Below are 12422 nucleotides of genomic sequence, written 5' to 3' on the forward strand. Positions count from 1 at the left end.
TATTGGAGCCAAATTCTGGCTCTCTGCACGTATTCGCAGTTTGAAATTACGACTTTTTATACCCAACATATGCCAAGTACTGAAAGCGGCAGTGAGTCACATTTTGCACAAACTCCCCTGCAGTTTTCAAAATATCCAAAATATCCCAATTTTGAGGCCTGAGCCATATTTTGGAGCCAAATTCTTGCTTTCTGCACGTATTCGCAGTTTGAAATTACGACTTTTTATACCCCACATATGCCAAGTACTGAAAGCGGCATTGAGTCACATTTTGCACAAACACCCCTGCAGTTTTCAAAATATCTTAATTTCGAGGCCTGAACAATATTTTGTAGCCAAATTCTGGCTCTCTGCACGTATTCGCAGTTTGAAATTATTACTTTTTATACCCAACATATGCCAGGTACTGAAAGCGGTGTTTGGTCAAATTTGACCCAAACCTCCCTGCAGTTTTCAAAATATCCCAAACATCCCAATTTCGAGGCCTGAGCCATATTTTGCAGCCAAATTTTGGCTCTCTGCACGTATTCGCAGTTTGAAATTCGACTTTTTATACCCAACATATGCCAAGTACTGAAAGTGGCAGTGAGTCACATTTTGCACAAACTCCCCTGCAGTTTTCAAAATATCCAAAATATCCCAATTTTGAGGCCTGAGCCATATTTTGGAGCCAATTTCTTGCTTTCTGCACGTATTCGCAGTTTGAAATTACGACTTTTTATACCCCACATATGCCAAGTACTGAAAGCGGCATTGAGTCACATTTTGCACAAACTCCCCTGCAGTTTTCAAAATATCTTAATTTCGAGGCCTGAACAATATTTTGTAGCCAAATTCTGGCTCTCTGCACGTATTCGCAGTTTGAAATTATTACTTTTTATACCCAACATATGCCAGGTACTGAAAGCGGTGTTTGGTCAAATTTGACCCAAACCTCCCTGCAGTTTTCAAAATATCCCAAACATCCCAATTTCGAGGCCTGAGACATATTTTGCAGCCAAATTCTGGCTCTCTGCACGTATTCGCAGTTTGAAATTCGACTTTTTATACCCAACATATGCCAAGTACTGAAAGTGGCAGTGAGTCACATTTTGCACAAACTCCCCTGCAGTTTTCAAAATATCCCAAATATCCCGATTTTGTGGCCTGAGCCATATTTTGGAGCCAAATTCTGGCTCTCTGCACGTATTCGCAGTTTGAAATTACAACTTTTTATACCCAACTTGGCCCGGGAAATGGCCCGGGTACAGGCCCAGAAATGGCCCGGGTACAGGCCCAGAAATGGCCCGGGTACAGGCCCAGATATGGCCCGGGTACAGGCCCAGAAATGGCCCGGGTACCGGCCCAGAAATGGCCCGGGTACAGGCCCAGAAATGGCCCGGGTACAGGCCCAGAAATGGCCCGGGTACAGACCCAGAAATGGCCCGGGTACAGACCCAGAAATGGCCCGGGTACAGACCCAGAAATGGCCCGGGTACAGACCCAGAAATGGCCCGGGTACAGGCCCAGAAATGGCCCGGGTACAGGCCCAGAAATGGCCCCGGTACAGGCCCAGAAATGACCCAGAAATGGCCCTGGTACAGGCCCAGAAATGGCCCTGGTACAGGCCCAGAAATGGCCCAGGTACAGGCCCAGAAATGACCCGGGGACAGGCCCAGAAATGGCCCGGGTACAGGGACAGAAATGGCCCGGGGACAGGCCCAGAAATGGCCCGGGTACAGGCCCAGAAATGGCCCAGGTACAGGCCCAGAAATGGCCCAGGTACAGGCCCAGAAATGGCCCGGGTACAGGCCCAGAAATGGCCCGGGTACAGGCCCAGAAATGGCCCGGGTACAGGCCCAGAAATGGCCCGGGTACAGGCCCAGAAATGGCCCTGGTACAGGCCCAGATATGGCCCGGGTACAGGCCCAGAAATTGCCCGGGTACAGGCCCAGAAATGGCCCATGTACAGGCCCAGAAATGGCCCGGGTACAGCCCCAGAAATGGCCCGGGTACAGCCCCAGAAATGGCCCGGGTACAAGCCCAGAAATGGCCTGGGTACAGGCCCACAAATGGCCCGGGTACAGGCCCACAAATGGCCCGGGTACAGGCCCAGAAATGGCCCGGGTACAGGCCCAGAAATGGCCCGGGTACAGGCCCAGAAATGGCCCGGGTACAGGCCCAGATATGGCCCGGGTACAGGCCCAGAAATGGCCCGGGTACAGGCCCAGAAATAACCCGGGTACAGGCCCAGAAATGGCCCGGGTACAGGCCCAGAAATGGCCCGGTACAGGCCCAGAAATGGCCCGGGTACAGGCCCAGATATGGCCCGGGTACAGACCCAGAAATGGCCCGGGTACAGGCCCAGAAATGGCCCGGGTACAGGCCCAGAAATGGCCGCGGTACAGGCCCAGAAATGGCCCAGAAATGGCCCTGGTACAGGCCCAGAAATGGCCCTGGTACAGGCCCAGAAATGGCCCTGGTACAGGCCCAGAAATGACCCGGGTACAGGCCCAGAAATGGCCCGGGTACAGGGACAGAAATGGCCCGGGGACAGGCCCAGAAATGGCCCGGGTACAGGCCCAGAAATGGCCCAGGTACAGGCCCAGAAATGGCCCGGGTACAGGCCAAGAAATGGCCCGGGTACAGGCCCAGAAATGGCCCTGGTACAGGCCCAGATATGGCCCGGGTACAGGCCCAGAAATGGCCCGGGTACAGGCCCAGAAATGGCCCATGTACAGGCCCAGAAATGGCCCGGGTACAGGCCCAGAAATGGCCCGGGTACAGGCCCAGAAATGGCCCGGGTACAAGCCCAGAAATGGCCCGGGTACAGGCCCACAAATGGCCCGGGTACAGGCCCAGAAATGGCCCGGGTACAGGCCCAGAAATGGCCCGGGAACAGGCCCAGAAATGGCCCGGGTACAGGCCCAGAAATAGCCCGGGTACAGGCCCAGAAATGGCCCGGGTACAGGCCCAGAAATGGCCCGGGTACAGGCCCAGAAATAACCCTGGTACAGGCCCAGAAATGGCCCGGGTACAGGCCCAGAAATGGCCCGGGTACAGGCCCAGAAATGGCCCGGGTACAGGCCCTGAGATGGCCCGGGTACAGGCCCAGAAATGGCCCGGGGAAAAGGCCCAGAAATTACCTGGGTACAGGCCCAGAAATGGACCTGGTACAGGCCCAGAAATGGCCCTGGAACAGGCCCAGAAATGGCGCTAGTACAGGCCCAGAAATGGTCCGGTACAGGCTCAGAAATGGCCCGGGTACAGGCTCAGAAATGGCCCGGGTACAGGCCCAGAAATGGCCCATGTACAGGCCCAGAAATGGCCCGGGTACAGGCCCAGAAATGGCCCGGGTACAAGCCCAGAAATGGCCCGGGTACAGGCCCAGAAATGGCCCAGGGACAGGCCCAGAAATGGCCCGGGTACAGGCCCAGAAATGGCCCGGGTACAGGCCCAGAAATGGCCCGGATACAGGCCCTGAAATGGCCCGGGTACAGCCCCAGAAATGACCCAGGTCCAGGCCCAGCAATGGCCCGGGTACAGGCCCAGAAATGGCCCGGGTACAGGCCCAGAAATGGCCCGGGTACAGGCCCAGAAATGGCCCGGGTACAGGCCCAGAAATGGCCCGGGTACAGGCCCAGAAATGGCCCGGGTACAGGCCCAGAAATGGCCCGGGTACAGGCCCAGAAATGGCCCGGGTACAGGCCCAGAAATGGCCCGGGTACAGGCCCAGAAATGGCCCGGGTACAGGCCCAGAAATGGCCCGGGTACAGGCCCAGAAATGGCCCGGGTACAGGCCCAGAAATGGCCCGGGTACAGGCCCAGAAATGGCCCGGGTACAGGCCCTGAAATGGCCCGCGTACAGGCCCAGAAATGGCCCGGGTACAGGCCCAGAAATTACCCGGGTACAGGCCCAGAAATGGCCCTGGTACAGGCCCAGAAATGGCCCTGGTACAGGTCCAGAAATGGCCTGGGTACAGGCCCAGAAATGGCCCGGGTACAGGCCCAGAAATGGCCCGGCTACAGGCCCAGAATTTGGCTCCGAAATATGGCTCAGGCCTCGAATTTGGGATATTTAGGATATTTTGAAAGCTGCAGGGGAGTTTGTGCAAAATGTGACTCACTGCCGCTTTCAGGACTTGGCATATGTTTGGAATAAAAAGTCGTAATTTCAAACTGCGAATACGTGCAGAAAGCCAGAATTTGGCTCCAAAATATTGCTCAGGCCTCAAAATTGGGATGTTTGGGATATTTTGAAAACTGCAGGGAGGTTTGGGACAAATGTGACCAAACGCCGCTTTCAGTACTTCGCATATGTTGGGTAAAAAAAGTCGTAATATCAAACAGCGAATACGCACAGAGCACCTGAATTTAGCTCCAAAATATGGCTCAGGCCTCGAAATTGGGATATTTGTGATATTTTGAAAACTGCAGGGGAGTTTGTGCAAAATGTGACTCACTGCCGCGTTTAGGACTTGGTATATGTTGGGTATAAAAAGTCGAAATTTCAAACTGCGAATACGTGCATCGAGCCAGAATTTAGCTCCAAAATATGGCTCAGGCCTCGAAATTGGGATGTTTGGGATATTTTGAAAACTGCAGGAGAGTTTGGGACAAATATTACCTAATGCCGCTTTCAGTACTTGGCATAGGTTGGGTATTAAAAAGTCGCAATTTCAAACTGCGAATACGTGCAGAGAGCCAGAATTTGGCTCTAAAATATGGCTCAGGCCTCAAAATTGGGATGTTATGGATATTTTGAAATTTGCAGGGGGGATTGGGACAAATGTTGCCAAACGCCGCTTTCAGTACTTGGCATATGTTGGGTATAAAAATTAGTAATATCAAACTGCGAATACGTGCAGAGCCAGGATTTGGCTCCAAAATATGGCTCAAGCCTCGAAATTGGGATATTTGGGATATTTTGAAAACTGCAGGGAGGTTGGGACAAATGTGACCAAACGCCGCTTTCAGTACTTGTTTTATGTTGGGTATAAAAAAGTCGCAATTTCAAACTGCGAAAACGTGCAGAGAGCCAGAATTTGGCTCCAAAATATGGCTCAGGCCTCGAAATTGGGATATTTGGGATATTTCGAAAACTGCATGGCAGTTTGTGCAAAATGTCACTCACTGCCGCTTTCAGGACTTGGCATATGTTGGGTATAAAAAGTCGTAATTTCAAACTGCGAATACGTGCAGAGATCCAGAATTTGGCTCCAAAATAAGGCTCAGGGCTCGAAATTGGGAAATTTGGGATATTTTGAAAACTGCAGGGGGGATTGGGACAAATGTGACCAAACGCCGCTTTCAGTACTTAGCACATGTTGGGTATAAAAAGTCGTAATTTCAAACTGCGAATACGTGCAGAGATCCAGAATTTGGCTCCAAAATAAGGCTCAAGCCTCGAAATTGGGATGTTTGGGATATTTTGAAAACTGCAGGGGAGTTTGTGCAAAATGTGACTCATTGCCGCTTTCAGGACTTAGCATATGTTGGGTTTAAAAATTCGTAATATCAAACTGCGAATACGTGTAGAGAGCCAGAATTTGGCTCCAAAATATGGCTCAGGTTTCGATATTGGGATGTTTGGGATATTTTGAAAACTGCAGGAAGGTTTGGGACAAATGTGACCAAACGCCGCTTTCAGTACTTGGCATATGTTGGGTATAAAAAATCTTAATATCAAACTGCGAATACGTGCAGAGAGCCTCAATTTGGCTTCAAAATATGGCTCCGGCCTCGAAATTGGGGTGTTTGGGATATTTTGAAAACTGCAGGGGAGTTTGTGCAAAATGTGACTCATTGCCGCTTTCAGTACTTTGCATATGTTGGGTATATTAAGTTGTAATATCAAACTGCGAATACGTGCAGAAAGCCAGAATTTGGCTCCAAAATATGGCTCAGGCCTCGATATTGGGATGTTTGGGATATTTTTAAAACTGCAGGGGGGATTGGGACAAATGTGACCAAACGCCGCTTTCAGCACTTGGCATATTTTGGGTATAAAAAGTCGTAATATTAAACTGCGAATACGTGCATAGAGCCAGAATTTGGCTCTAAAATATGGCGTCCATTAGGGAGGCTCCGGCCTCCCCCGATGCTGTGAGCCCCTGGATAGCTGCAGTGAATTTGGCTCTAAAATATGGCGTCCATTAGGGAGGCTCCAGCCTCCCCCGATGCTGTGAGTCCCTGGATAGCTGCAGTGAGCACACACTGGCCCAAAAAAGCCAGCTGAATTCAAAGATGAGCTCCAGGCGAGGTGTGGAAAGAAAGTCCAGCTAGGAGCGTTCAAACTGCGCGCCTTTCGGCTTTGAATCTCTTCCACAACGAAATCTTTTATTGTAGAGCTGTTGACAACATACCTTTATCTCAACTTAAGTTTTCGCCACGCATAATTTTTTCTCATTTGGAAAATACATTATCATCTTCACTATAAATGACTACTATAGCGTGTCATTTCTGCTCACACTCATCTCTAAATAAAATGATTACAAATACTTCCCAAGACATAAACTGCCTCATCCAGCCCGCCTCTTCCCTCATTCCAAATCCACAAACCCACCAACAATCCTCCAACTTCATGGGAAGGTCAAGCTTCCCATGACCTTGGAGTCATTGGATATGGGTTTGTGGATGGCCTGACCTAGCAGTTTATGCCTTTGGGGAGATCTCCCCCCCCTGGCATATGCATTAATGATATATAATGCATATGCCAGCCAGTCCAAGTCTAATCTTAAGATTATTCTCCTATCTCTCAATTCAAGGTTAAACATTCAAGGTTAAATGTTTGCCCTTGATCACCAGCAGTAATTGAGGATACAGATGTAAGCTGATTGGAGAGTCGCGTTCTGAGTGTAAACTAGTAGAACGTAAGTCAAGAAACTGCAGATGGCCTATTGTCCTGCACGTGGCACTTCCTATTTATATCCACCTACACTCATTCATATTCGTCTAACCTAAGCTTCAACCAATCAAAGATTCCTATGCCTATTATGATCCAGTAATATGGATCCAGTGATCCAGTAGTATGATCCACAATCGATTTGAGAATGGTCCAGGACGGACCGAAACGTCGTTGTCCCTTCACCTTCTAGTGTGTGGTCTGGTCAACATACTTCAGCCACGTTATTGTGACTCTTCGTCTGCACATGATCCAGTAATTTGTTCCACAAATCCACAACCCAGTTACCAAACCAGTATTTACCCATGTATTTCCTAAATCTGAACTTATCTTCATTTAAAGCCTTATCAATAGCTTCCTTGTTATGCCCATTCATCTACTTGTACACTTCAATCATGTCACGTTAAGGTTTTTCCAACATCTCTTCATACGGAAGCTTTCTAATTTGCGGGATTATTTTTGTCATCCTAACTGACGTGTTCTAGTGAATTATGTCCTTTCTTTAGCATGGCGACCAAAACTGAACAGCATAATCTAAATGGGACCTAAAAACAATACGTTAATAAACCCAGCCGACTTATTGCTAACTCTTCTATAAATAAATCTATGGGAAAGAAAAGCTCTCAGCCTGCTAACAAGAGTGTACAAATCCACAAGGGCCGGGACGAGGATTCAAACCTGCATCCGAGAGCATCCCAGACGCTGCCGTAATCGACTGAGCTACGACATGGTCAAAAGGAGTTGAAACCGAATTTCTACTGAAATTACTGGATCCTGCAGCCTCTCCGAGGCACAAACCAGTGTTAGTGTAACAAGAATGTGAAGTTTTCTACGTCCATCTACTTCCACCCGCTCCTCCCCAGAACTAGTTGTTAACTTTACCTTGACTCCTCTGATCCAATACTTGTCCACACGTGCCACACTCCTGAAAAAATATTTTTACATATATTAAGGGCAAGTATAAGTAATTATCAAAAGAATGCACCAAACCAGTTAGACTATGTAGCACCAGGGTAAGTATAAACAGTTTTTTTCAAATACAATCGAGTAAGAAAATACAATTATGAATTTCAAGAACACTGGAACCAATCACTGGAAAGGTGAAATTGCAATAGAGATTAATTACAGATTGTATCAACAATAGCGAGTAGGCAAGACTGATAAGACTGCAATAGCCTAACGGAATACATTTTTGTCTCCGACTCATGAGGCTATGGTTAAGCATCAATGTTCTTTTAAAGTTACATAGAAACACATTACCTTATTAGGGTCTCCCACTAAAACAAACCTTTAGCTAACCTTAGATAAAAGTACTGTGTATTATTAATTTATATAGCTGTCTATTGGCCTAAATTATATAAATAACGTGTTTAAAACCTCTTAAGTACAGTATATGGTCTCTGAGCACTAAACTAACGTTAGAAGCCTAGTGATTACATTGTCAAAAATGACCATTTACAGGTGAATTCATTTTACATCGCAGAGTAAACAAGATGCAAACAATTAACATCTTCCATCTATTTGATAAACAATTATCTAGTCGTCCCTTCACTTTCTAGTGTGTGGTTTGGTCAACATATTTCAGCCCCCGTTATTGTGACTCCTCATCTGCAATTATCTTCCCCATTTATCTGCACAATTGCTATCCTGCTATAACCACTCCATCGCCCTAGTCGTTAACACTAAACAATCTAGGGCGACTTGTTGCTGAACATTATATGCCACCTTTAGCTTAGCTACAAGACACCGTGTACATATTATGAAACTACCTCTAATGTCATAATGCAGCAGTTTGCGCGCTAAAAATACAGATTGACAAACTCCTCAGGAACCGTAGGGGAACTTTTGACAAACCGCCGGCTTCCTGTTGCCGTAGATGGCACCATGGAGAAATGGTGGCCCTCTGGTAAATTTAAGTAAATATTACCTAGGAGTTATGATGTACCAGCCATTAAACATCTGGGACTCACAGTTAATATGAAAACAATCCTTAAGAATAGTTAAACGAACAACATTGAATATTGAACTGTAAGAGTCTCTTGTGGCCCCATCTGGCCTACTGTGTCCTAATATGGAAACCTCACTTTAAAAACACATCAATGATTTTCCGCTTTGGATAAAGTTCAAGACAGCAACAACAATCATGCCAGAACTTGTTCAACTGTCACTACCTCGAATCTTTGAAGGACTAACACTATAAAAGTTTAAATTGTTATAGATTTAGATAGATTAGCCTATAAATTTTCCTAGAAATTACCTACTTAATATTATCTGTTAAATTAAGGACCTGCCCGAAGTCCTATGCGTACTAGTGGCTTTACAAGAATGTTAACACATAGGGCTATGTACTCCTTGTCACCTGTCCTCTTAAAAATAGCGTCGCTTTGGCCGTTTACCCGTATGGCCGAATATGGACATAATTTGAAAATGAAAAAAAATGAAAATAAATTTGGGATTTTTTTTGTCAACAACAATAAGTTATGGGTCCTCTGATAGGTTAGGTGGGCAGGAAATTCTCAAAGTTTCAAAACGTTATGAAAAATGTTAATGGAAAGAATCCTCTTCTAAGTTTGCCGAGTAAGCCGGACAACTCAAACAGAAAACGGAACAGTGCGTCACTTTTGTGAGTCGATTTCATTTCAAATTACGTCCAAATTTGGCCATAGCGCCGCGCATACCAGCCAAAAGTGACGTTAGTTTTAAGAGGACGGGTTGATCAGTAACCCAATATAACTTGTAGTTATATAAATAAATAAATAACAGCCGAGGCCTTTGTAATACTGACCAAGTTGGAGGTCATTAATACAGACCACTTCTCTAAAATGTCATATTTGACACAGACAGGCTGGACAACAGCTTCAAGCTCAATGAGCCACAATGTAACACAGACAATAGGGGTGTTGTTTCCCTCAAAGGATTATTAACCAATGAACCCGCTTAACCACTCAAGTCTGAAATGCCGAGTCATTCCTCTTGTTCCCAATATACACAAGACAAATCCTCAATAAAATAAGGGGGGGGGTAGAAAGGCTAAACTTTGACAAGGCGCCGCCGTCTTGTCCCCGTCGAGGCCACTGTAGGTGGTGGCCCTTAGGTCAATTCATCATAGGAGCCCTTCTCCTTCCATCATTCTGAATCATGCTCATCATACTAACCTGCACCCCCTCAATCCCCCCCCTCCACCATCTTCACACAATCTGTGGCCAACATTTTTCGTTTCATTCAGATTTTCATCAAAATATGTCGAAGATTTCTCTTTGGGTTGTTTTAACGGGCATGGCAGCCGAGTGGACAGTGCTTCGGATTCATAATCCTGAGGTTCCGGGTTCGATCCCCCGTTGGAGGCTGAAACAAATGGGCACTTTCTTTCACCCTGATGACCCTGTTTACCTATCAGTAAATAAGTACCTGGGAGTTAGACAGCTGCTATGGGTTGCTTCCTGGGGGATGTGTAAGAAAAAGAAGGCCTGGTCGAGGACAGGGCCGTGGGGGACGCTAAGCCCCGAAATCATCTCAAGATAACCTTAAGATTGCTGGCTAACTACTGGCATGGCTATTAAGGCCACCACAAGCGCACTAATGACTTAACTAGCGGGTACACCTATGGCTGCCACCTGACAGTCACCTCTATATTTTGTCTAAATACATATAATATACGAAATAAAAACGAATAACAACATGAAGTACACACCCCGAACAATCCTTTCCATATTATGATTGAATAATGATATCTGTAACACATTTATTTTTTGCTCACTGGTAATTAACGTGACCCTTGCCAGGCGGGGGCTGGTCGACAAATGAGCCACACATTAAGAAGTGGGATTCCCAGACGCGCCACTCACCCTTACTTCACCATAATATCTAAACTGTCAACCTCTAATACAGTTAAGCATGTGACCACCAGAGGCGCTAATGCTCCCCTATTATTACCCCATCCATATAATGATTGTTCTCATTATTCATTGTTGCAACGTGTAAATACATTCATGTTCTGTAGTGACTGTGTCAGACCTCGAAGGAAGACTTGAAACACCCTTCTGAAGATGTATTATTAATTTCGAAAATACTTAAGGAAATTCCTGTTTCAATTCTTCCTTCGTGGGCTGACACTGTCACATTTTCATCACGTGTTAATTGTCGTGATTTACACGCAGATTTTGTAGTGTATATACGACAACTTCAGGAAAGTAATGAGTAGCGGATTTAGTCTAAACAATAATATATGCGTTTTGTTTTTAGTGCCAAATTATCTGGCAAATATACATTTGGAGATATAGCTCAATCCTTCCTGTAGCCCAATCTTTCCTGTAGCCCAATCCTTCTTGTAGCCCAATCCTTCCTGTAGACCAATCCTTCCTGTAGCCCAATCCTTGCTGTAGCCCAATCCTTCCTTCCAAATCCGATTTGTAATATAATATTATTGGAGGTGTTGTGGTTTCTGTTCTAGGCTCAGGATTGTACCTGGTCCAGGTGTCATCTTATGTCGCGTTTATTTCTTTGTTGCTATATCCATTGTTCACCAACACTTCAGTTAACTTTCAAACTTCCTACTCACGTTGCTCCATTCTGAACAGTGGGTAAGGGCTCGACGAATATAAGTGTTTAGAACACTGGCTTTGTGTCTTTGGTAGCACTCACTCCTACTGTTTAGGCATAATCCGATGTTTGTAGGCTTAGTATATACGCTACTGCTTAGAGATGCTCCTGTTAAATTGTTTGTTTATTTGTCTACTTATACTGAATCCTTTTAAAGTTTGTCCTTATCTGTCATTTGCATCAAACCTCATCCCTCCCATTTACCTGTTTGGCAGTGAGTTCTGCTAATCGTGGATTGCTGTTACGTAGCTCATTTGGCTTCATAATAGTTGGATGGCTGAAATAAAAAGGCTTCAATTAAACAGAGCAGAAATTTATGAGAATGATATTCAAAAATACCAAATAGTTATTATTTTTTCTGTAGAAAACAATGTCTTACAGACAGGGTAAAACAAAAAATGAATGTAATGAAACATCATTTACTTGGCGAGAGCCAGAGGCTCCCTGGAGCTATCCAGGCTGATATGGATGTACTAGATTTTGGCATCAGTCAGTGTGAATGGAATTCTACTGAATTGCAATCTCTCAGCAAATTAATTTTTTTTCACCCTCATTGTTTGCCGTGATCGCCAACATGGTGTTTAGAAAAAGTTGATCTGCTGCTGACCTCTTGCTAAATCTCTCCACTAAGTGACATTAGACACTGGATGAATCATAGATCAGCAGTGTTGTTGATCTAGATATAGCAGGTGCATCTGAGTGGGTTTGGATTAGTAGGAAAGCATCACGCACTAGCCCCAGTCACTATTCTGCAATATAAAAAAAATCCCCAATGCTTTCCACATCACTTTATTATACCCAACATATGCCAAGTACTGAAAGCGGCGTTTGGTCATATTTGTCCCAAACCTCCCTGCAGTTTTCAAAATATCCCAAACATCCTAATTTCGTGGCCTGAGCCATATTTTGGAGCCAAATTCTGGCTCTCTGCACGTATTCG

The 12422-nt window shown here is 45.8% G+C and overlaps 1 long non-coding RNA gene across 1 annotated transcript in view; it reads right to left on the minus strand.

The window, feature by feature from the left end:
- LOC138361372 (uncharacterized) overlaps positions 1–11762 on the minus strand; it is a 142951-nt gene extending 131189 nt beyond the window's left edge. Inside the window, exons 1-2 of the long non-coding RNA XR_011226934.1 lie at positions 11687–11762; positions 7766–7808 (exon numbers count right to left, since the gene is read on the minus strand). This is a non-coding gene — a long non-coding RNA (uncharacterized lncRNA). The remainder of the gene's footprint in view (positions 1–7765; positions 7809–11686) is intronic.
- Between the last annotated feature and the right edge of the window lie 660 nt (positions 11763–12422).

This window comes from Procambarus clarkii, unplaced genomic scaffold (genome assembly GCF_040958095.1).
Source record: "Procambarus clarkii isolate CNS0578487 unplaced genomic scaffold, FALCON_Pclarkii_2.0 HiC_scaffold_329, whole genome shotgun sequence".
NCBI lineage: Eukaryota > Metazoa > Arthropoda > Malacostraca > Decapoda > Cambaridae > Procambarus > Procambarus clarkii.